At 39.6% G+C, this 23,634-nt stretch overlaps 2 long non-coding RNA genes across 2 annotated transcripts; both read right to left on the bottom strand.

The window, feature by feature from the left end:
* Nucleotides 1-5,146: 5,146 nt before the first annotated feature.
* Nucleotides 5,147-7,185, bottom strand: LOC144998656 (uncharacterized). Its single transcript, XR_013660392.1, has 8 exons — nt 7,077-7,185; nt 6,771-6,898; nt 6,219-6,369; nt 6,017-6,135; nt 5,858-5,931; nt 5,705-5,748; nt 5,574-5,618; nt 5,147-5,487 (listed from the first exon to the last, which is right to left on the bottom strand). It is a non-coding gene; the product is annotated as an uncharacterized LOC144998656 (long non-coding RNA).
* Nucleotides 7,186-8,139: 954 nt separating this feature from the next.
* Nucleotides 8,140-8,626, bottom strand: LOC144998542 (uncharacterized). Its single transcript, XR_013660361.1, has 3 exons — nt 8,549-8,626; nt 8,341-8,449; nt 8,140-8,266 (listed from the first exon to the last, which is right to left on the bottom strand). It is a non-coding gene; the product is annotated as an uncharacterized LOC144998542 (long non-coding RNA).
* Between the last annotated feature and the right edge of the window lie 15,008 nt (nt 8,627-23,634).

Genomic DNA, 23,634 nt, shown 5'->3' with positions numbered 1-23,634 from the left:
TTTCACATCTCATCTATAAATGTACAAGTGGCTAAAACACAGACACTTGTACATTCGCAGGTGGGATATTTTTTTTAATTTTTTTTTGTATATATAGGGTTTATCAGGCTAAAATTGTATATGCAATTTGCTCTCTCTTTGATCTGCGGTTTTATGTTTTTTTTTTTTTAATTTTTTTTTACTATGAAATCAATGGGTTTGATTATGAAATAGCTTTAATATATATAAACTTTTGTAGAAAATTATTAGTTTACTTGTTATTTCTTTAGGAAATTTCTTTAAAATCTCTCTAAAAAATGATTGAATATTTGGTTTGTCTTGTAACTAGTGGGAGATGGCAAGTTATTAAAACAAATCTAGAATACGTATGTCCACAGGGAGGTATTTCTGAATTCGCTTTAATATTTTCTGAGTATATTAGTTATAGTGATTTTCTATCTTTGGTGATAAACAAAATTGGTTTGTTAGACAAATATACAATTAGTCTTTGTTTCTATAGTGACATAACATGGTTTGGCATGCGGAATTAAAAATTGCACAATGAACATGGTGATTTGGGTGTTCAAGAGATGTATTGAATATGTATGGTGTTACAAGAAGGGACATAGATCTACATCTACATAAATAACACACACTTACACACTCACTTTTACACTTCTCAAGCACACCTCTACAAGTGGACTAAACCCACCTTATATAGAGGTGTTTACATATATCTCTCTCACTCTCACTAACTCATGGGTCAAAAGGCTAATGCACCACATGCAAGTGGGTTTTACAAAAGTCAACACATTACAAAGTCAAACGCGAATAACTTTGCACCCCAACATTCTCCCCCTCAAAGTTAGGAATGGATGACCAACTTCAAATCTTCCAAAATTGAGCAACTACGCGATCCGAACCTCAAGGGTCACACATATCGAAGCAAACTTCAATCTTCAATTCTTCCATGATTCTTCAATTTGAGCTCTAGGATGTGAGATCATACACATCGAGCATCAATGAATGATCATGAGCTTCTCAAACTCCAAATTGATCACCAAAAGTTGAGCATAAAAACACACCCTGGAAATCTTCAATAAAACCAAACCCATTTCGAAAATAAATCATTTCCGAACTTCCAATTGCATCATTTCGTAAGCTTAAAAAATTCAAGGTCACTTCGGTATTCAAATCCGCGTAATATGAAAAATTCAAGTTGGAATTTCCATATAAATTTCTCCCCCATTTTATAATCGAAATTTGATTATAAAACCTTCAAGGAAAGAGAACGTGCTCTATTAGGAATATTTCGTGTCAAAACTCCCCCTTAACATGTGGCATAAACTTTGTGCTTTAATCCGGAAAATCCAAAAAATCTTCAATTTTTATCATCGTTCACGGATCACCTTTGACAAAATTTCTCAAAAATGGGTATAAATTGTCAATTTCAAAATTCTGCAGAGACTCGGTGCGCCCAAAACAGTAAAAAATGCAAACCTCTCCCCCTTTTCCGAAACTGGGTAGAAAGCGTCAATAAGCATAAACTGCAAGGACTTGAAATGTATTTTTTTTTAATTTTTCAGCAAAATCAGTCCTTTTTCGAATTTGGTTACGCACCGCCAAATTTTTGAAACCTTAGAGACTAATTTCGAAACTTCTTGAAATGATGTCCCAATCATACGAAGAGTTGTCCCAACATGCGAAGATGGATACAATGTGTCACACTTTCGAAGATATAGGGTCTAATTTCGAAAATTCGGCACCACAATTCAAAGCATACGAAACTTGCTCAAATTTACGAAATTTCCTCCTTAATTCGAAACGGGTGAAAAGTGACAAACATGTGAAGTGTCAAGGGTCATATACAAAACTTTATGTTTTCTTATTCATCTACATGTCGTATCCAGTTACCCTTTGCACAAAATCTTTCTCTCCCCTTCGTTAGATTCAATCCATTACCCCTTCGTTAAAAGAACAAGGACCAAAATCAATAGCCATTTATGAATGAAACATTGACCATCACAGGGACCCTTCGTCATCATGATTTCATGTTTCCGTTAACACATCAAGTATATCCATTTACACCAAACCTTCGTTTTTCGAACATTAACCCAAACCAAGATCAACAGTGTATCCTTTACTCTAAATCATTGACTTTTGCTTCAAATTAATCAATCAATTCCTAAGTCGTCATTAACCCGAGCCTTCGCATCGACTCCAAACTATTCGTTAGTCCTAGATCATCAAAGCCTTCGTCCTTAAAAAAAATCTTCGTTATTTCCAGTCTAACCATTCGATCATTCGTTCACAATCCAAGGTTCGTTTGTCCCCAAACCAAATTATCAATCAATGATATGAACAATCGATCACAGTTCTTCGTTATCAAAACTCAACCACCATTCACTTCGAAATCAAAGACACAATTCCAGCCTTCGTTATTTCATTCATGAACACAGATAACAAAGAAAATCATCGATTCCATACACTTTGATTCAAACTCCTACTCCTTCTGATTTTTACTTTTAGCTTTGACTATCCGATCTTCATCCATTATCGACTTCCAGTCTCATACCATCCAATTTCAAGCTTTCAACTTATTGAATCCAAAATCAATACCAACACACTTTCGAATCAACATCAAGAAAAACCAGTTGACATTTTATTCTTGATTCCAAGTCAAAACAGTTGCACAATGAACATTGATTTTGAAAATTCATCTCATCTTTGACTTTTTCGAATTTGTCAACCAACTCACAAATTGAAAACTTTAAAGTTCAAGTTCAGATCATACATGCTATACCAACAGATCTTCATCACTTGTGCATCATGTTTTTGTCCAAGATTTATAAAAGCTCAAGATTAATTTTCGATTTCATAGTCTAGATATGAACAAACCCGATTTCATCATATACAAATCATCTGAAAATCAATTTCTAAGTTCAGATTAACAGTCAATAACAATTGATTATTAAGAACGATGAGATAAAATCGGATATCACAGATCAATCGATGAATAAACGATCAATTGATGGAAAACAAACTTAGATGTTTAGACCAGAATGTACAACCATGTAAAGCTTGTGTGTATCAATTGGCTTACGAATCCATACATATGTGAATGGGCTTGTGATGATCCGAATACAAACTCTTTAGATTGCAGATTGGGCTTTAACTTTGATTAAAACATGAACAGTAACTGAATTTTACTTTTGGGCATAATTTGCTTAAAGATATTGGATCGAAAGAAGTTTTGGACTCAATGAAATATGAACAGTAAAGGATTCAAAATGGATCGAATACAAACTATGGGCTCAATAATGGAGGATGAACAGTAACCATTAGCTTGATATCAAATTTAATACAATATGAATTTTGGGCTAAATCTTGATTCAAACAAACAATTTCAAATTGAAAATCAAAACGAGCAAACGAATATAAGATTGTATCAGGCTTTGATCAATGAAAAATTATTGGATCACAACAAATGGGTTTTTCAAGAAAAATTTGATCCAACGAGTCAAATGATCACAAATCAAAAACGCAACGCACGAATTCAATGAAATTGAGAGAGATCATAGAGAGTGACTCGCCAAAATTGCTCCAATTGTGATAAATGCTGCCAAACTGAGAATCGTTCTTCAAAAATCATGTTGATCTTGAAGACCCGCTCTTATACCAATTGTAGTGACATAAAGAACATGGTTTGGCATGCGGAATTAAAGATTACATAACGAACATGGTAATTTGGGTGTTCAAGAGATGTATTGAATATGTACGGTGTTACAAAAAGGGACATAGATCTACATCTAACTAAATAACACACACTTACACACTCACTTTTACACCTCTCAAGCACACCTCTACAAGTGGACTAAACTCACCTTATATAGAGGTGTTTACATGTCTCTCTCTCACTCTCACTAACTCATGGGTCAAAAGGCTAATGCACCACATGCAAGTGGGTTTTACAAAAGTCAACACATTACAAAGTCAAATATGAATAACTTTGCACCCCAATAGTTTCCGTCATCCTGAATTGAATTATTATATAGCCATAGTTGAAGACATGGATGTTAGAATGTTGATAAATGTAATCAAATGTAGTGGAGGATGGGTTGTGAAAGTGTTTATAATTGTTGATGAAGGAGATAAGGTTAATGAGGCTGTTCAGAGTGGAAATCAGCCGGTTGGTAATTTATGCAGCTATAAAGGGAGAAACGATCCGATAGGTACTTTCAATACTCCTAATGTACCTCAATTTCACAGTGTTGCTGAAAATGTTAATGTTACTTATTCACCTATTCACTATGTGGATCCTGAGAATTACAAGTATGTTGGTGATGATGATATTGGTACATATCTTAATGACGTGGGTGGTCGTTGTGTTGATGTTCCTGAACAAGAAGTTAAAGTTATGAATAGGCATGTAGCAGATAAAAGTAAAAAAGAAAAAAATATATATGCATCAAGAAGATGAAAAAAGTCATGTTTACGGGGATTATGTTGACGTTGCTGATGTAGCTTTAGATATAACTGACTTAGAAAGCAATTCAGATGGAGATGAGTTGGGTGATGAAGTTAAAGCTAAGTTTCCCGATAACCTTTTTTACGGTATGCCCTCTCTACCAGCATGTCCAGTTGATATTAATGAATATATCCCAACACAAATGGTAGACATCAATCTTCAAAAGATTGAATGTGAGAGTATATTTCAGTACTAGAAAAACAGCCTTTTACGACGCTCATTGTGTGTCGTAAAAGGCTCAGACGACGCGCAAATGCGCGTCAACGAAGGCCCTGTCATAAAGAGAGACGACGCGCATATACGACGCTCATTTACGATGCGCAATTACGATGCACGTTTACGACACGCAATGCGTATCAAGGAAGGCCCTGTCATAAAAGAAGACGACACGCATTTGTGTGTCCTAACCTTACGACGCGCGTGTTAATGACACACAATGCGTATCATTAAAAGCCCTGTCAAGAAATGCCATGTCATAAATGAAGATGACACGCATTTTTGCGTATCGTAAATTTAAATGTTTAAAAAAATATATTTATATATTTATTAATTTTTAAATTAAATTTGCATTTAATGTCTTATAATAGAAATAAAATACCATATTCAAAAAATACAATCTATTGCATAAAATTTAATGTCATACAATTCTATTTCTTACAATATATAAATTAAATTTACATTGTTATTAAGAGGTATCCCTAACAATATAACCTAATACTACATTGCTATAAAGGGGCACCTTCTTGTTTCAGTAACTCGTCATTAAGCTGTCTGAAGAAGCTCTAAAATGCTTCATCATGTCTCTTAGCTTCAATATCAATCCCAAATTGGTCACGAAGAATTTGGTTTCTAGCATTCAACTTATCTAAACTTTTTTCAACATGTGATTGTGAACCAATAATACCCTCACTATCTTTTGCCTTCAACTCTTCAAGCATCCCAATGTTCCAATCATCATTAAATCCAGCATCCCAACTTTCCTATAAATCATAATAAATGAAATAAAAGAGAAAAAAAAAACATGAAACTAAATACCTAAATTTGTAAGAACTGATGATATTATTACCTCAACTGAATGATGGTCTTGAAATTGTTCTGAATCAAAACTTTCCTGTAAATCATAAGAAATAAGATAAAAGAGAAACTACCATTTATGTCTTTGAGAAGTATTTTGATTTGTATTTATGAAATACCTACAAGATTTGGGGATTAGCCTGCACCATGGCTCGAAGTGCTTGAAACTGGAACACTAATATAAATTATATTTTTATTTATTGAGAGAATTAATAATTAATATGTATGTAGATATGGTTGACTAGTTTATAAATAAATAAATAAACAAATAAATACCTGTGGACTGTTACGTAGAAAATCCAAGTTGCCAGCAGCACCAACAGGAGCATTTGTGCCCATGTCAGGAAGTCCTTAGACCAAACATGACAAGTTTACAATCTATAGGGTCTAAAACAAAAATTGACAAACTGAAAGTCAAAACAAAATACTGAATACCTAAGGGAAGAGATCCAAAGGGTTTGAATTTGGTCCACTTGGAGGAACAACTGTAGCTGGCGGGGGCTAGGCAGCCTGCAGACCTGGCAGTGGTGAAACTCCGGCAGTTGGCGGGAGTTCTGTTGGCTCCGGTAAAATTATAAATTTAAAATGTTTTATATTTAATTATTAATAGAAAGAAATTGAAGGAGTTTAGGCTTACACAATAGAGATATTTAACAACTTTTTCTGGATTATTGAAAGCAACACAAAGAGCACGAACAACTGTATCCCTATCCCAGTTTCCTCCTCCCATATCAAGAAGATGTTAGAATTGTACCTTCCAAATTACTTGATCGTATACATCCCCGGTCCTAAATAAAAAAAATAAACATTATCACTCATTAATAAATAACAAGGACTTATTGTATTTTATAATTAGGTTATGAGAGAAATGCTGAGGTGGTATTCACAACATGTGCTGGATCGGAAGCTGGAGGAGAAGACACAGGCTTGGAATTGTAAATTTCACATACATTCATTTATATACATTTACATACTGCTTTTGGCTTCTCTACTTCCTTCCTATGAAGTAAGGTTGCCATTAATAGACCTAAAACAAATTAACTCATGTGGACATGGGCTAGACCTTCTCTGATATATGTCCAGAAAGCACAAGGTCATGCATGATTAGCAACAACACATAAAGGTCTAGGAGCATAGATTAAAAAAAAGAGGTAGCAAGATGAAGTAGAAAGGAGAAAAGATTAATTACAAATGACCCCAAAATGATGCCAAATACTGAAGCCAGTCTGATAAGTTTAGGCCTCCATCTTTTAGCTTCTCACAACCCCCTTGTACAAGCCGCTCAATCACAACATATTCCAAAATATCATACTCAAGCTGTAGAGAAAACCACCAGACCACAATTCAATTCCTTTTCAAATATCACACGCAATAAGAGAATCTTAAACATCCATCAGAGGCATCAATAGAACAAAATCACCACCACCACCACATGGAATCTGGTGGCATGCACAAATATCATATGTATTATGCTACTGTAAAATCAAACAATTACCTCCACAAGAACATGATGCTTCAACATGAAGATTTTGATACCAAATACCAGTCAGCAAAATACATAATGCATTCACACACTTCAATCTACTGATCAACTAGGAAAGCATCCTGATATACATATCACAAATTGCCAGGAATCGTTACTAATTTTGCCACCATTCTTCCAAGCTGTTTTAGATACTTAATGCCTTACAAGCAAACCTCATGAAAGCAATAGGTACCTGGTGCACAATTGTTTTAAGAACAGTCGTGGGATTCGCATGAGATAATTTTGCCACCATTCTTCCAAGCTGTTTTAGATTTTCCTTTGCAAGCCGTTGCAAGATCTGTCTAGTGTCCAACTGTATTTGCAGATTAATCTAGAATGATCAAAGGAAGAAGGGACAATGAATCAAATTTTATATGTTGCTCAATCAGGGATAATAAGAGCAAAGCAAATAAATTGATGTTTGTTTTTTAAATAATAAATTAAATTAGCCTTTTGTCAATCCCTTTTTCTCTTCTTCAAACTCTCTGATCTAGTAGTGATCATAAAAAAATAATAATAAAACCTTTAAAATAACAATATGTAGAAACTTTTGTGAAATAACAGTTTTGGGATTCTTGAGCTGCTTGTTTCGTTGAGAGTTCTTCGCTTAAATGAACAAAGATAAATGTTTTATCATATTGATTATGTACTAAAATTGCTAGTCATTACCTTCTTCCATAACTTTAGTGATGATTTCATCCTTTTCCTTGAGAAGAGCATCATCATCACTCTTTTTATTTTGCTCTCTACGTAGGGTATCTCTTTCCCTTATGAGAGCATAAACCTGCCAATATAAGGATTTTTTTATCCATCAACAAGTGATATTTTAAATATTTTATCTTTCTCCTTAAACCAGTTGGATGAATAAATCTCTCATATTTTGGAGGTTTTCTTGTGAAACCTTGTCCAACAAATGTCACTTTTGTGATCATCCTCTTCCATTGTTTCGCTTCAATCAATCAACGTAACTTATTTGCTTACAAACAAAACAGATGAAGAAGAAGAAGAAGGGTAATATATTCAAAATACTCACTTTTTCTTTTCCCAGTTCTGATCACTTTGAACATCTCATCTTCAGCCACAGGTCTTACCTTGGGTAAAGGCACGTCCCACTTTCCTGCTTTCTCCTTTCTTTTTTGTTTTACTGGGTTGCTAAGAATCTGAATGTTTGTTAATTATATTATATAGGAGAAGAGAAGAAGTGTTTTTGTTTATTAATTTAAAGGAAACAAACCTTTGCACGTGTTGTGGTTTCACGATCAAGAAGATAGGCAGGAAGAACACCTTCCTGAACATCATCATCCACCTTGCGTGTACTTGATGATTCTTCATGCATGGCCAATCTATTATGTTAACACACTTACAGCTTAGAAGGAGCAAATAAAAAGAAATTGATGCCATAAGATTATAATGAATGATAAAAGTAGAGCATAGATACTAACGTCTTCTTCATTTGAGCCTTTTCTACATATCGTTTCTTAGCAAACATCTTACCCTTGATTCCTAAAGCCTGGGTCAACCATAAAAGAAGGACATGTTTTAGAATTTCATGGCTTCCAATTGAGATTCGAGATTTACAATATATAATAGTGGAAAAGTCGTAAAATCATTGTCCAATAAGAGAAAAGTCAACCGAACCATCAATTTCATTAGATCCCATAGGAGTATATCGCGATATAAATCTAGGTATCGTATTTTTGTGTATGAATCAAGAGTCTTGAAAAAAGAGTTGGAATCGACGGTGATTGCTTGAAATCGAAAGTCAAACAAAAAGTCAAAATCGAAGTTTTATTTGTCAATTCAGTAAATTTTGACTCAAATTTTGTTCATGTTGATAACGGTTGATGTAGTTTGAATGGAGACACTTCGTATCGATTGGGTCAAAGGCAGAGTTGTAAGTTTGGAGTTTTAATTTGATTATGAAGTCGCCAGTTGAATGTGCATTTGAGGATCGAAAGTTATGGTCAAGTAATGATTTTCGACGATTAAGATTGAATTTCGATAGATAAAGCTTTACAGTATCGATAGTATTTTGAAGTTTGCGGTCGAACATAAAAGATTTGATTTAGAATCGAGTGTTGATGTATCGATTTTGGAAAATGCGATATCAAAATACGATATCGACTTTGATGGATTCATGGAGTCAAAACCGATTTCGATGGATCGGTTTGGACTTAAATACTTATGGAGTCGAATCTTATTTTGATTGATGTGTTCGAGTATTGGAAACAGAATCGGGATCGAATCGTTCTTAAAGTCAAACTCAATTTTGACTAATGTTCATAGCTACCGTTACCATCGTTCTAGTGTCGTTTCACATACGAATCATTTCAAAAAAGCTAAATAAATCAAAATGAAAACAGAAAAAGAAATCCTAACCTATTGATTGAGGTCAACGTTGAATTCGTGGAAGGTAACATGAGCGGCAGTGATTAAGATCTTTTAGGGCTTGCAGCAGTCGTGGATGCCCTAACCATGCAGGGTAGGTAGGATCATAAACAAAGAGAAGATCGGAGAGACCGAGAGATGGGAGAAAAAGCATACGTACCTGAGGTTTCTTGAGAGCAAATGTTGTATGAGGGTTGCATTTTCCCTAATTGGCTCCCAATTACCAGAATAGGTTTGGGTTATGGTATTTAGTTGAATCCCCAAGTTTAAGAATGTTGCAGTTTACAACAATCTCAGACAAAACGGAGAGATAGCTTGGAAATCTGATGAGAAGGGGGTTTTCAGCCATGTAAAGGAGACGAGGGTTTTCAGTACAAGGCGGGGGTTTTAATTTTTGGGGATTTCATTTTCCCCCTAGGATGGAATGCACGTTCTATTATTAGAGAGCCGAAGAAGAGAGAATCACAAAAGCATGAAGTGTCGATTGAGTTTTTAAGGTTCAATGGCGGTGGCAGTGGCGATGGCTTAGGGTTTACAGAGAGAAGGAGTGAATGAAGGGAGATACTGAGTAGAGAGGGTAGAAGCGGGGTTCTTCAAAATTTTAGAATTTCAACGATTTTGTTTCCCCCCTTCAAAAACGCGCGTTTAAGAAAAAAATATAAAGCGACACATTTAGAGGACGCACATTTTACGAAAGGCGCCCTCCGCATTTCTTTTTTTTCTTTTCAGACACTAATTTTAGGGCACACACAAATGCGTGTCCACTATCCTTCAAATTTTGCAAAATTGACATTATCTTTTAGGGCACACACCAATGCACGTTCTCTATTAGCGAGTGTCATTGTTTGCGCATCATTAAAGGGTTGTTTTCTAGTAGTGTTTAAGAACAAATAACTTTTAAAGTGGGCTATTGGTAAAAAAAATGTCTTCGAGAAGGTTTTCAGACGAGGACAAGTAGATCCACCAAATCAAGGTATGAGGTTGTGTGTGTTTCGAAAAATTGTTCTTGGTTATTAAGAGCAAAAGCAATTAAAAATTCTGATGGACTTTTCCATGTGAATAAATATGTTGATGTACACACATGTTCTTCAACAATTTTGCAACCTAATCATCGACAAGCAAACAAATATGTTTTAGGTGAATATCTTGTTGATATTTTGGCTGAAGATTATAGTAGAGTTTATTGGGGAAAAGATATTATTAATGATATGAATGATCAATTAAATATCAATATTTCATACCATCAGGCATGGCGTGCGAAACAATATGCATTGTTGTTGTTAACGGGTACGAAAGAGGATTCTTTTACCAAACTTCCGACTTATTTCCACAATTTGGTCAAACATAATCCGGGTATGATGACACATTAAAACAGATGGTGATGATCGTTTTGAGTTTTTGTACGTCGCACTTGGTTGTTCGGTTAGTATTTTAATATTTTTTAATTTTTTTTATTTTTATTTTGGTGTATTTGAATAGATATACAATGTATTGTAGGTACGCAATTTTGTCAATTTTTGTAAACCGGCCCTTGTAGTAAATGGAGCCCACCTAAAGAGCGAGTTTAAAGGTACAATGTTACTTGTAGTTAATAAGGACGAACAAAACCAAATATTACCGGTTGCATATGGTATATGAAAAAATGAGTGTACAGATACTTGGACATGGTTTTTTCAAAAACTACGTGATTGCATAGGCAATATGCAGGAGCTTACAATTATGTATGATAGGTCTCCATCTATAGTGACATCCGTTGCCAACATTTTTCCTCATGCTCATCACGGAATATGTGGTTTCCATTTGTATTTCAACATAGTATCTAGATTCAGGAAGAGTAACACAGTTAAAGGAATTTTTTGGGAGGCTTTTAGGGCGTTCACAGTTGATGCTTTTGCGTTGCCATGGAACTTATAAAAAAGAAAAAAGAACCAGTGTGGGAGTAATTAAAAAGTATAAATCTAGAAACTTGGTCTAGGGCACATTTTAAAGGGAACCGATACAATCTTATGTCGTCCAATAGTGCGGAGTCTATAAATGCATTATCTAGACACGCACGTACGGTGTCGATACTTATGTTGATCGATTTTTTCCGTGCAACAATGCAACAGTGGTGGTTTTAAAGACGTAACTTTGCAAGTATTAAGTTAATTTTTAGTATTATTGTTTTATTAAATGTTATTGATCTTAACTTCTTCATTTTGTCTGTTTTTTAAGCGGAAGCAACAACAACACTCATCCCTTGGGCCGATGATATTGTAAAAGAAAACAAAAAAACCTTTTAGTAAGTGGTACGTTTGTAACATCCTGTTTTGGATTGTCCGTGATTAGGCTTTGGGGGCTGCAGATCGGGCATGAGGAGGCCTCGGGGTTGTGACGAGTTGCTAGAAGCGTAGGGTATCTCGTCACCTTTCCGTAGGTATGAGGTTCATGGGAATCGAGGTTACATCGAGGAAGCGTTGGAAGTTTGAAGTTGTGGTAGGATAAGTCCCTTATTTGAGAAAGGTGGCAGCTGAGTACGTTGGGCATACATATGTGCACTCTTAGCGTACACATGAGCGTGATTTTTAAGCGGAGCCACCTAGTACGGTGGGTGTAGTAGGCATAGAGTGGAAACCCTAACTTTGGATGTGTACATATATAAAGAATGAGATGGCCTCATTCCTGGCCACCATCCTCAGTCAATAAACCCTCTAAAACCCTAACCCTTCGTTCATGAAGCTTGTGAGTGCATTTGAGAGCCTTAAGTGATTTTGTGTGATCTTAGAGTAAAGAAGGAGCCTTGGCTTGGATCCGAGCATGTCTGAGTTGGAAGCTTCATTTGAAGGTATAAAGCTCAAAGCTTTTCCCATCCTTTTTGTTTTGTGCATGATATGGTCCATTTTAGGGTTTTTGATCCCCAAAGCTTGAGGGTTTATGAGTTGTTGCACTATAGAGTTTAATATTTGTCCTTTTAAGTGTTTCTAGTGGAGAGAATCCATAAAGATGAGGTCTTGAATGTGAGAATCAACCCATGCATTAGATATGACCATTTTGAGTTAAGAGAGTAAGAGTTTTATGTGTTGTGACCAAATCAGCCATTCAAAGGCTTAAAGTCATTGACTTTATAGAGTAAGAGATATTAGGGAGTCCAGATATGAGAAATGAGCTAAGGTCTTAACGGGTTAAGAACAAGGGAGTGGACTTAATCAAAACTGAGTGTACGCCCAGCTTAAGATCCAGTACGCCCCGTGTACTGGGTTGGTGTCCCCGATCAGTTCATGCATGCGCGAGTACGCCGAGTATACCAAGAGAGGTACGCCCCGCGTAACCTCACTGTGGGCCTTTGGATAAAGTATCATTTTGGGCCTAGAGTTTGGGCTTGTTGCAATAGAGTCTTGGACCAGAGGATTATACATATATATATATATATATATATATATATATATATATATATATATATATATATGCTTTGGTCCCTTGTGTTGGGCTTTCCATTAGATGTGAGAGTTGGGCCTCTAGAGAGCCTATTTATTATTGGGCCTTGGTGGGCCCAATGGGTTTAGGTCACTGATGGGCTGGTTAGTGGGCTACCTTTAGACCTAATGAGTGAGAGTTTGGGCTTAGTTCCTAATTGGGATAATTGTGGGCTTGGCATAGAGTTAGAGGCCGGTGTGTAGCATCAGCATTTATAGAGGTTGTTCATCATCCGAGGTGAGTCTTCTCACGATACTTTACCATGAGTGATATTTTGTGTGATAGAGATGTCTTATGTGCTTATATGGGTATCGTGATATCCTGCATTATTTCTTTGTGATTTATGTTGTATATTATTCAGAGTTTATAGAGTTAGGACCAGAGGGTCCACAGAGTTAGGATCAGAGGGTCCATCTGAGTTGTGGGACCGGAGGGTCCCACTGAGACACATTGACCGTAGGGTCTTATTGATTTATATCCTCGAGTGGATAATGTGTTATGTGTGGTATTTTGGGGAAATCACTAAGCTTCGTGCTTACCGTGTTATGAGTTATGTGTTTCAGGTTTTTACCGGGATCGCGGGAAGGCACCGGCTTGATTGTACACACCATAGAATGAGTTATGTTCGAGGATCCTAGATTATTAATTAAATAATTAAAGATATGTGTTTTTTATATTAAATAAATGGGTATTTTGAGAAATGTGTTATGAGAATTATGCGATTTATAAATGAAAATTTTGTTTTGAAAATTTACGGTGTTACAAGTTGGTATCATAGCCTTGGTTTTGTTGGAAAATTTGTTTACATCCATAACTATATTTGGTATGTACTTGACCTGACTCGGCATGGTCCATTTGGGTTGCATGGCCTCGTAACATCTGGATAGACCGTTTGTGAGAAGAGGACATTTGTGACATATTAATATATTATAAGTTCTAATATATTAATATGAAATCATGTTATTTAATTAGTATTGATCAAGAATTAATTTGGACTTAATTTAGTGATCAAAAGAGACTAATTAAATATATGGGGATTAATTGTGTAAATCATTCATTCTTATATATGTAGGCTTATGTTCCAAGATTCCTTATGTTGGGTTTAACCCATGGATACTCCATGGAGGTTAAAACCCATGGAGTATAAGGAATGGGTAAACTCATAGGTTACATGATATAACCCTAATGTACACACTATATAAGGACCCCTTTAGCTCAAGAAATTGGAAGTAGTGATACATATATGAGGGATAGCCGATTTGAGCATGAAGTGTCTTCGTCTCATGGTTATTCCAAGTGTTGATGATGTTGTGTGAACCATTTGAGGTGTCACACTTGGGGAACTAGGCTCTCGAGCATCATGGAGTCAAGCTACATCAAGAGATATGTGTTCTAACTTGTTATATTACTCAAGTATCAAAAGAGTGTATGCTAGATAGGGTAATACCTTGGAATATTCATATTTGCATGTATAATAGAGAAAACATAGATCCAAGGTATTCAGGGTTACATGTACACCATAGGAGTGTTAAAATACTCATAAGCCAACAGTGGTATTAATGTCAAGGCTTGTTTTCTTGTTATACTTGCAAAATTGACTGAAAATCGAAGATTTGTGCTGTCTAGACTGGGGACTCGATGAGTCCATTAAGGGACTCGACGATTCCAAGACAAAAATCATACAACTCGCCCAGTTGGTTCATTCACTCGACGAGTTGGACTCCCAGACAGCTTATCTTCGAGTTTTAAAGCTGGAATTGGTCTAGAGTCATTACCTTAAGCTGTTTTAGGCTTATAAAACATGTTTTTAAAGTGGTAATGGTTATAGTAAACAAATTTGAAGGTTAAAAACAAAATTTCAACTTTTATTTATGTTGATGTAATTCTTGAAATTATTGATATGGATTGTTCATGCTTATGAGTTTTGTTAGATCATAGGAATTATTTACAAAAGTGTTTGTTAGTTAATTCTTGATCTAAATGTATTTTAATGGAGTCCATAATTTTTCCTCAAGTTATGGATTACCAAAAGTTTTATGTTTCCTTGACTTATGAGTTAGTTTAGATTAATGGGAAAAAAATTGTGTTTTAGTTGTTTTCAATCCTAATTAATCTAGAGGTACTTCATAAAATGTGTTTTTGTAACTTATCCTCAAGTTACATAAAAGGTCACCTTTATGAATCTTAAAACTCATAAAAGTGTCATATGTTACATAAAAATGAAGAGTCTTTTTCATTAAATAGTAATATGACTTCATAACTTGTCCTCAAGTTATGGATGTTTAAGAGTCACTTCTTTAAAAGTGTTATTAAAGAATAAGGGGTTACATAAAAAATGAAGAGTCTTCATTTTAATGAACCATTAAACTCATAAGTTATGAAATGAAAAGTTTTGAATAGTTTCAAAAGTTTCCCTCAAGTTTTGGAATTTGTAAAGTTTTCCCATGACTCGATGAGATCCACGTGGAAGAATCGCGGGGCCACCCCGAATCCACTCGCCGAGTCTGAAGAACAACTCGGCGAGTCCCAGTGAATCTTCAAGCTACTCGCCGAGTCTGTTCATTGGACTCGGCGAGTCCATGCCATGCAGTCGATCAACTGCTTCCTGAAATACGTATGGTCCCGAAATACACAATCATGGGACTTTCTGGACCTCTAAACATCCTATTACTGGGGTATAAACGTTTGGGTAACAACATAATAATCCATCTAATCACAAAATGGGTTTCATAAACCCTAAATCCGTGTACACATCAAAATAACAGGAATGATCCGAAGTATTACCTGAAAAACGTACTCTCTGTGTCCCCAAACCTCAGAACTCGATCCCCTTGATCTTCCTTTGGCCAAAACCCTTCCTCTTCTTGCCTAACAAATTCTTCAAGGTTCCAATAGCCTTCACTCCTGCTCTAGATGTCCACAGACGCTTAGGTTCTTCTCAATCGGCCAAAAGACGGACAATGACGGCCTAAAATGCGTTATATATGATCCAAAACCAAACGGCTAGGGTTTCTGCTGAACAGCGTCGACTCGCCGAGTCCATATCTGGACTCGTCGAGTCCAGTCGCGAACCCGCGACCAAGTCTGTGGTCCTACTCGGCGAGTCTGGCTCCAACTCGCCGAGTCCCTTCCAAAAATGCCCCAAAAATAGTTTTAAAGCAATACCTGAAATTCCGGGCTGTTACAACTCTCCCCCACTAGGACTAAACTTCGCCCTCGAAGTCTCACTCTGCAAATAACTCCGGATGTTGCTCCCGCATCTCACGCTCCGGCTCCCAAGTCATCTCCGATCCTTTCCGGTGTTGCCACTGAACCAACACCAGAGGTACCTCCTTGTTCCTCAGAACCTTGATCTTCCGATCCCTGATAGCTACTGGTCTCTCGGCGTAATTCAGGCTCACATCCACCTGAATATCCTCTAGTGGAACCACCGCCGATTCATCGGCTATACACTTCCTCAACTGCGATACGTGAAAGGTATTGTGGATCTGTCCCAACTCTGCTGGCAACTCCAACCGATAAGCTACCCGACCTACCCTTGCAATCACACGAAATGGACCTATGAACCGGGGCCCCAACTTGCCCCTCTTCCTGAACCGGATCACTCCTTTCCAAGGAGAAACCTTCAAGAGGACGAAGTCGCCAACCTGAAATTCAAGCTCGGACCGTCGTCTGTCCGCATAACTCTTCTGTCGGCTCTGGGCGGTCAATAACCTCTATCTAACCTGCTGAATCTGTTCTGTCGTCTGGAGTACGATCTCTGTACTGCCCATCACTCTCTGTCCCACCTCTCCCCAGCAAATGGGGGTCCGACACCTCCTACCATACAACAACTCAAAAGGTGGCATACCAATGCTCGAATGATGGCTGTTGTTGTAGGAAAACTCAGCCAAAGGCAAATGCGCATCCCAGCTACCCCCGAAGTCTAACACACACGCTCTAAGCATGTCTTCCAATGTCTGAATCGTCCGCTCGCTCTGACCGTCTGTCTGGGGATGGTATGCGGTACTAAAATGCAGTTTAGTACCCAGCTCCTCATGGAATTTCTTCCAGAACCTGGAAGTGAAGCGTACATCAAGGTCTGAAACAATCGAGATCGGCACTCCATGCCGAGATACTACCTCTCTCACGTATAACTCCGCCAACTTCTCCGCTGATGAACTCTCGCTAATGGCAAGGAAGTGTGCACTCTTCGTCAATCTATCCACAATCACCCAAATTTCATCGACTCCCCTGGCAGTTCTCGGCAATTTGGTGATGAAATCCATAGTAATCTGTTCCCACTTCCACTCAGGAATCTCCAAGGGCTGCAACTTACCATGCGGTCTCTGGTGCTCGGCCTTAACCCTACGGCAGGTCAAACACCTCTCAACGAACCATGCGATGTCTCTCTTCATACAAGGCCACCAATATTCCTTCCTCAAGTCCAAATACATCTTCGTAGCACCGGGATGGATCGAGAATTTCAATCTATGAGCCTCCTCCATCAAAGTAGCACGCGTACTGCCCACGAATGGTACCCAAATCCAACCCTGAAACGTCAGAAGTCCTCGTCCATCCTTAACGAACTCTGAAATTAACCCAACGACCCGCTCTTTCTTCTGCATCTCGGATCTCACAACCTCGGCCTGTGCCCCACGAATAGCATCTAATACTGGAGACATCACCGTCAGTCTCAGACATACGTCTCGCAATGGAGTGCTCTCCGCCCTACGACTCAATGCATCGGCTACCACGTTAGCCTTGCCTGGGTGGTATAAGATCTCACAGTCATAATCCTTAACCACGTCCAACCATCTCCTCTGACGCATATTTAGGTTGGGTTGATCCATCAAATACTTCAAACTCTTATGGTCCGTGTATATAGTACAACGAACCCCGTACAGGTAGTGACGCCAAATCTTGAGAGCGAACACTACTACCCCCAACTCTAAGTCATGCGTGGGATATCTCGCCTCGTGAGGCTTTAGCTGCCTCGATGCATAAGCTATCACATGACCTCTCTGCATCAACACTGCACCCAGTCCTGAAATCGATGCGTCGCAATATACGACAAAATCTTCCATCCCTTCCGGGAGAGCTAATACCGGGGCTTCGCACAATCTCTGGCGAAGTGTCTCGAAAGAAGTCTGTTGCTCGGGTCCCCATGAGAATGCAACACCCTTCCGGGTCAGTCTGGTGAGCGGTACTGCGATCTTGGAGAAGTCTCTAATAAACCTCCGATAGTACCCCGCCAACCCAAGGAAACTCCTGATCTCGGAAGGTGACTTCGGTACCTCCCAACTCATCACTGCCGCGACCTAGGCCGGATCGACCAATATCCCTGCCTGATTAACAACATGTCCAAGAAATTGGACCTCCCGCAACCAGAAGTCACATTTGGAGAATTTTGCATATAGCTTCTCCGACCTCAGTACCCCAAGGACCTCCCTCAAATGTCCCTCATGCTGCTCTCTAGATCGCGAATACACCAGGATGTCGTCGATAAATACAATCACAGACCGATCCAGCATCGGCCTGCATACCCTGTTCATGAGGTCAATGAACACTGCCGGGGCATTGGTGAGCCCGAAAGGCATCACCACGAACTCATAATGCCCATATCGCGTCCTAAATGTTGTCTTCTGGACGTCCTCATCCCGCACTCTTACCTGATGGTACCCTGATCTCATATCGATCTTGGAAAACCAAGATGCCCCTTGCAACTGATCGAATAAATCATCGATCCTCGGTAACTGATAGCGGTTCTTGACCGTCACCTTGTTTAACTCCCGGTAGTCAATGCACATCCGGTGTGAACCATCCTTCTTCTTGACGAACAGAATCGGTGCTCCCCACGGCGAGCTACTCGGCCGAATAAATCCCTTCCCCAGCAACTCCTGGAGTTGCGAGGACAACTCTTGCATCTCTGGAGGTGCAAGACGATAAGGCACCTTCGCAATAGGCGCAGCCCCCGGAATCAGATCGATACCAAACTCTACTTGCCTCGCAGGAGGTACTCCCGGCAACTCCTCAGGAAAAACATCTGGAAACTCGCGCACCACTGGAACCTCCTCCACTGTCCTCGGTCTCTCGGAAGCCTCCCGCGTATCCATCACATACGCCACAAAACCTCTACATCCCTGCTGTAGGCATTGCCTCGCCCTAGCGGCCGAACAAAAAGCTGATCCCGAACGGGTACCCTCGCCGTATACCGTAAGAACTCCCCCACTAGGGTCTCGTATAGTCACCAGCTGGCGCTCACAGTCGATGACAGCGCTGAATCGGCTCAACCAGTCCATGCCCACGATGACACAGACATCCCCCATCGCAATAGGAATCAGGTCAATCGGAAACGCAACCCCAAAAATCTCTAGTACGCATCCCCGAAGAACCTCCGTGGCACAAACCACCCTCTCGGCCGCTATAGAAACGCTCAGAGGCCGACTTAACGGCTCACGACTAATGCTGATATGCTGACTAAAAGCTAAAGATACAAAGGATCTACTCGCACCCGAATCAAATAACACTAGAGCAGGCATAGAGTTCACAAGAAAAGTACCTACACATACATTAACATAAGCATAACATTTCGACTTTAAAGTAAATACGTGAATTATAGCATACCTGCCACAACATCAGGCGCAGCGCGGACCTCCTCCGCAGTCAGCTGAAAGGCTCTCCCGCGAGCCCTCTGGGCCTCGACCTTCGCCGGTCGGGTTTCAGTAGTCCTGGTAGTAGGTGTAGATCCCTGACGAAGCTGCGGGCACTCGGCCTTCCGATGGCCTGTCTGGTTGCAGTGAAAGCAAACCATGAACCCCTTAGGACAATCCCTGGCAATGTGTCCTTCCTTGCCACACTTGTAGCAACCACCAGCTCGGCACGCCCCCTCATGACTTTTGTCGCACTTCCCGCAAGTGCGGCCCTTCTAACCTCCCATCCTCGAATCAGCGGACTTGATCCGCTTGGCTGCCGACTGAGACTGAGCCGGCCGCCGGTCCACCTGCCGAGACTCGGCCTCCTCCCTGGCCTGGGTCTCCAACTCGATCTCGCGCTTCCTGGCATTCGCCTGAAGCTCAGTGAAAGTACGATAGGTGGAGTTTGACACAAACTCCCGGATATCCCTCCTCAAAACGCCTAAATACCGGCTCATCCGTGACTGCTCTGTAGACACCAGCTCGGGGCAGAACATCGCCCTCTCGTGAAACTTCCGTGTGACCACCGCAACGGAATCAGTACCCTGCTTAAGGGTCAAGAACTCCTGAATCAATCGTTCCCTCTCCACTGGGGGAACGTACTCGTCCCTGAACATCTCAGTAAACCTCTCCCATGTCACCGCTGTAATCTCCGCCAGAGTGAAGTTCGCCGTCATGAACTTCCACCAATCCTTCGCTCCCAGACGGAGCTGGTTCAAGGCGAACCGTACCCTCAGGTGCTCCGGGCATGAGCAAGTGTAGAAGCACCCCTCAATGTCGACGATCCACCTCATCGCAGCAATCGGATCCTGCGGCCCATCGAACTCAGGGGGTTTCGTGTTGCTGAATTCCCGGAACAGCAACGAATCGCCCCCTTGCGGCCTGGCAGCGGCCACAGCTGCGGTAGCGGCAGCGGCTGCAGCCTCAGTCAGTGCGGCGTACCGCTCCTCAAACGTCTCCATCAGTGTGGTCTTAATAGACCCAAACATCTCCGGGATCTCAGCCCGGATCGCTGCAGCTACCTCCTCCTGAATCATCTGACGAATATCCTCGTCGCTCACACTGCTCGAACTCGCCCCATGACGTGTGGTAACCATGATGTCTCTGAAATACAACATAAAATTATCAGAGACTCCATCAAGTACAATTGTACTCGATAACACAACCCTACTCAGTCTCCGATATCCAGGGATTCTTACTTGGGTCTTCCACTGACCCGGTGTCTTCGGTAGTACGGGCCCAATACTACCGACCACACCGTGTCAGTATTCGTCCCAAATCTTCCTCCCCAAACCCCGAATAGTGAGTACTCTACCTCTAGTATGCACTATCTACCTGCACGCTATCGAATATCTCATATAAGCAAACTCCCTAGACTAAGGCATCACAAAACAGGCCATTCTAGTCCTATCATGAATACCTAGTCTTCTAGCATGCATAATAATACATAATTCAGTGCATAACATAACGTTGTAAGGTATTCTGGGGATCTTTACCGTTCGGGCGCTGGCTGATCGTACACACTGCTCCGTTCTTGTTTACCACTTTACCATTTATAAAAATTTATGTCTTTATTATTTTTAAAAGATTTTTCCTCAAATCCTCGGTTTGAGTTCAGTTACACCCGAAGGTACACCCGAATCCCTCAAACCAAGGCTCTGATACCAATTGTAACAACGCAAATTTTCAAATAAATTTTTCATTTAAAATAAAGTGATTTCATTCAACCGATAGTATTTATTCCATGTTTCATATCAAATACATATATAAAATCCCCAAGATCTCAAATAGCAGCAGTGTGTATGCATCATGCCGGCGCCTTCCCACGGTCCTCGCTAGTACCTGAAACACATACATAACAACTTGTAAGCATAAATGCTTAGTGAGTTCCCCAGTATACTACTTACGCATATACACCTTTCCAGGCCTTGAGATAATCGCCTTCCGGCCCATAACATATTGCCTTCCGGCCCATAACATAACGCCTTCTAGCCCATAACATATTGCCTTCCGGCCCATAACATATTGCCTTCCGGCCCATAAACATACACAGCAATTTATACATTAATCTTAACACATATAGCACATATATCATATATCATATCCGACCTTTCAGTCACATAACATATTGCCTTCCGACCCGTATAAACATACAAAGCACGCATAGCAAATACCTTACCATTTATAGCACGTATAACACAAATCATATCCGACCTTCCAGTCACACAGTCAAACCCTTCCGGGTATAGTATAGTGAGAAGACTCACCTCGTGGTGATGAAACTATCAACTCTTGAAATCACTCGCACTCGATCCGCCGATCTGCAGACTCCCTATAATACCATATACCCTTATTAATACTCTTATCATTCAAGACAACTGACCCTAAGAAATTATATGCAGGTCAACGGTCAACTGGACCGGACTCGTCGAGTGCAAAGGTGACTCGACGAGTCGAGACGTCCTCTCCAACTTTCCCTGATGTTCCCTTTCTACTCGTCGAGTATCCCCCTTGACTCGACAAGATCCACGTGGAAGAATCGCGGGGCCACCTCGACTCCACTCGCCAAGTCTGAAGAACAACTCGGCGAGTCCCAGTGAATCTTCAAGCTACTCGCCGAGTCTGTTCATTGGACTCGGCGAGTCCATGCCATGCAGTCGATCAACTGCTTCCTGAAATACGTATGGTCCCGAAATACACAATCATGGGACTTTCTGGACCTCTAAACATCCTATTACTGGGGTATAAACGTTTGGGTAACAACATAATAATCCATCTAATCACCAAATGGGTTTCATAAACCCTAAATCCGTGTACACATCAAAATAACAGGAATGATCCGAAGTATTACCTGAAAAACGTACTCTCTGTGTCCCCAAACCTCAGAACTCGATCCCCTTGATCTTCCTTTGGCCAAAACCCTTCCTCTTCTTGCCTAACAAATTCTTCAAGGTTCCAATAGCCTTCACTCCTGCTCTAGATGTCCACAGACGCTTAGGTTCTTCTCAATCGGCCAAAAGACGGACAATGACGGCCTAAAATGCGTTATATACGATCCAAAACCAAATGGCTAGGGTTTCTGCTGAACAGCGTCGACTCGCCGAGTCCAGTCGCGAACCCGCGACCAAGTCTGTGGTCCTACTCGGCGATTCTGGCTCCAACTCGCCGAGTCCCTTCCAAAAATGCCCCAAAAATAATTTTAAAGCAATACCTGAAATTCCGGGTTGTTACATTTAAGCCCCTAGAATTTTAAAAGTTAAAATTCAACCCTTATACTTTATAATATTATAAGTTAATAATATATATATATATATATATATATATATATATATATATATATATATATATATATATATATATATATATATATATATAAGAGCAACTCATCTTACCATTAGTAGGCCTCATTCACGAAGCCGGTCTATAAGGAGGGTATAAGGTCACTGCCTATAAAATGGCAGTTTAATGGGTGTCCACTCTCACCCACCGTTTCCTTGACTGGTGCAAGGTTGTTATCCGAACAGGTAGGACAAGGATTATAATTCTCCATTCATTAAAAGTATTAATGATAAATATAAAGTAACTTATTTTTTTTTATAATACTCAATCTTAATTACTTTAGGAAAAAATGTGAATAAGGTGCTAATCCATGAAATTACTCTTTGCACTTTGTTTAAGTCGGTTAGTGGAGCGTGTGTGGTTAACCGACACACTAACTCATATTTAACAAGGTAGGCAAAGGGTAACTAATGTTTATCATAGTATCGATGGAGCGTGTGTGGTCAACCGGCACATCGATTGAGGGGTAAACACTCAATAGTACCAAGTAATTTGCATGGTTACTTCACACCTTATTTTGTGATCCTCGGCATCCTAGTTACAAAACCTGAAGGGCACACTCGAGATTAAAACATGTCATTGAATAGTTCAATGAATCTTAAAAGATCTAGGAGTTTCAAATCCAAGTAAAACCTAATTAAATTATTTCGTTTTCATGGTGGAAATTGATGAAT

This window comes from Lactuca saligna, chromosome 5 (genome assembly GCF_052625555.1).
Source record: "Lactuca saligna cultivar CGN05327 chromosome 5, ASM5262555v1, whole genome shotgun sequence".
Classification (NCBI taxonomy): domain Eukaryota; kingdom Viridiplantae; phylum Streptophyta; class Magnoliopsida; order Asterales; family Asteraceae; genus Lactuca; species Lactuca saligna.
Note: the sequence above shows the minus strand (reverse complement) of the source record. Positions and strands in the feature narration are given on the sequence as shown.